At 33.5% G+C, this 2,402-nt stretch overlaps 1 non-coding gene across 1 annotated transcript; it reads right to left on the bottom strand.

Moving 5' to 3' along the window:
- Positions 1-818: 818 nt before the first annotated feature.
- Positions 819-981, bottom strand: LOC142441731 (U1 spliceosomal RNA). Its single transcript, XR_012783082.1, has one exon. It is a non-coding gene; the product is annotated as a U1 spliceosomal RNA (small nuclear RNA).
- Between the last annotated feature and the right edge of the window lie 1,421 nt (positions 982-2,402).

Here is a 2,402-nt window from a genome sequence, read left to right as displayed (position 1 = left end):
TCAGGGGCTCAAGTGGGAAGAGAATGCTTTGAAAATGATGGTGGCATATGTAAAAATGTGCTTGACACACTGGATGAATGTATCGATTGTGACAAGAGATGTAAGGGCCCCCAATAAAAGTATTAAACACAAAAGCATGAACACACACATACACAAAGTGAGGTTGGTAGAATTTATTTTTTTTTTTGTGAAGTATCTAACTAGCCCTTTACCTCAGTGGATTTCATCTACAAAATGCATAGCCCAATCTATTCTTTGAAACATAGAAATCCTGATAAGCTCTAACAATTAAGATCATAAGGAGAACCAACAAGTAAATAGAATGTGGTGTTGGTGGAATCCTAAAATGAAACAAAGACACGATAAAAACTATGACGGTTTTAATAAGGTATGTACTTTGATTAATAATAATGAATTGATATTTATCTACTACATATAACACATGTCACATAGTAAGGGAAGAAAGTGAAATAGGGACATTGCATATTAGTATATGGAGGTTCTGTACTATCTTTCCAAATTTTTTGAAAATTTAAAATTATTCTAAAATATAAGGAATTATTATTAAATATCGATATTTGCTCATGTTATCGTTATTATGAAAGACCTCAGTAGGTGTGGTGGTTACGCATTGGGCTGCTAATCACACAGTCTGCAGATGGAAACCACCGACAGCTCCTGTGGAAAAAGAGCTGACTTTCTACTCCCTGAAAGAGTTACAGTTGTGGAAATTCACTGGGGCAGTTCTACCTTGTCGTAAAGGGTCACACTGACTTCACATCAATTCAATGGCAATGAGTGTATTCTTATTTTTTTTTAAGTGGAGAGTGCGAACACAGTACCCCACTACCACAAATTATGCAGTCGAGTTTCTCACATTTGGGGAAATCGCAGGGGTCAGCACATCCGGAGTGCAAAGGATAAGCCTCGCCCTGGAAAACCACCTTTGAGATCATGGAGTCTCCCCTGCCAGGTATTTATGAGAATATTATTAATATTACTGGATCGCTTCATTTTTATATAATTTTAATTTCCTGAAACCAAACGAGAAAATTCCTCTATATTTCTATTTGTAAAAGATTATTTAAATCTACATCTTCTAGATTTGAAATTGTAGGATTAGGTAACATTTTGCAATTTTTGTAGTTTTGAGTAAAGGGAACTATTTTAACCCTATGCATCTTAAAATTGAAGAATTAGGACTTCTGATAGGTGTAATTTTCAAGTGCCATGTAGAATTGAAAGTCTGTATGAAATTTATTTCCCATAGGTATGTCCCAATGTCTGATAGTCCAGCATTGTCAGTCTTGTTCATTAGAAATTTAAACCAGCAAGAAAATACAATTGTTCGAGTTATGCATTTAGAAATAACAACAATAACTTTACAAGTCAGATTAGGTCAATAAAGTCAATACTTTATGATTAAAGATTATTAAAATCTTTTTTTCATAGCACCATATAAGATGAAGTTAAAGTTATGACATTTATGAAGATGATTTTAAGACATTCAGTAATCAATTCTGTTGTATCTATTGTATACCAATTATTGAGCGATTTTCATTATGATAAACCTCTATTATCTCTAACTTCCATGTCACCATTGGCAAAAAGCCCATCTTACTTGGGAAGAATCATAACTCGCTGTGTGCCCAATATTTCTCGCAAAATAGCCATCGACTCCAATGTCAACCCAAGTATAAGATCAACAATTAGACCTCATCGCATATCCGGTTGCCCTGATTCATGGAGTAGGACAGTTTGCCCTATGTTGGGCAGCCATTTCAGGGAATCTTTTGACAAAGTGGAATTTCTCTTTTGGTGTGGATTTTTTCTAAGAGCACTGAAACCATCTTTATCCAGGAAGAGGCGAACTCTTTTGGGGAGTGAGGACAATACAGAGGAAAGTAACACAGGCTGCTTGGACTTTCCAATTACATAAAGAAATCAATCCTTTTTGGCTGAAGCCATTTCAAATAGTGGTTTTATAATTTTGTAAGTAAAATGTATTCTTTATATGCCTGATGTGAAGATATTCGTATTTGTGTCTTGATCTTATTCTGCATTCATCCAATCGAATTTATTTTCATTGTACTATTGTGAAATGTGAAATATCTGAAGGGCGTTTAAAACATACTCTTACTGAAACTAGACACCATGATATCCACAGCATATAACATCTTGTAAATTAAACCATCAGTGAGAAAGTTCTATGTATTTTAAATTTTATTTGACTATGAATATAATAAAGCCTATATCAATTTATGTAACATCAAGAAAAATATATAAATGTTAGCAAATGGATTGCTTTACTATTGAATTCAAGCCTTTCACAACTTAAAATTTTATATTGTATTATGAGGAGTATTTTGAATTCAACGACTCAATTATGTATCTTAAAAACA

This window comes from Tenrec ecaudatus, chromosome 2 (genome assembly GCF_050624435.1).
Source record: "Tenrec ecaudatus isolate mTenEca1 chromosome 2, mTenEca1.hap1, whole genome shotgun sequence".
NCBI classification, from domain to species: Eukaryota; Metazoa; Chordata; class Mammalia; order Afrosoricida; family Tenrecidae; genus Tenrec; species Tenrec ecaudatus.
Note: the sequence above shows the minus strand (reverse complement) of the source record. Positions and strands in the feature narration are given on the sequence as shown.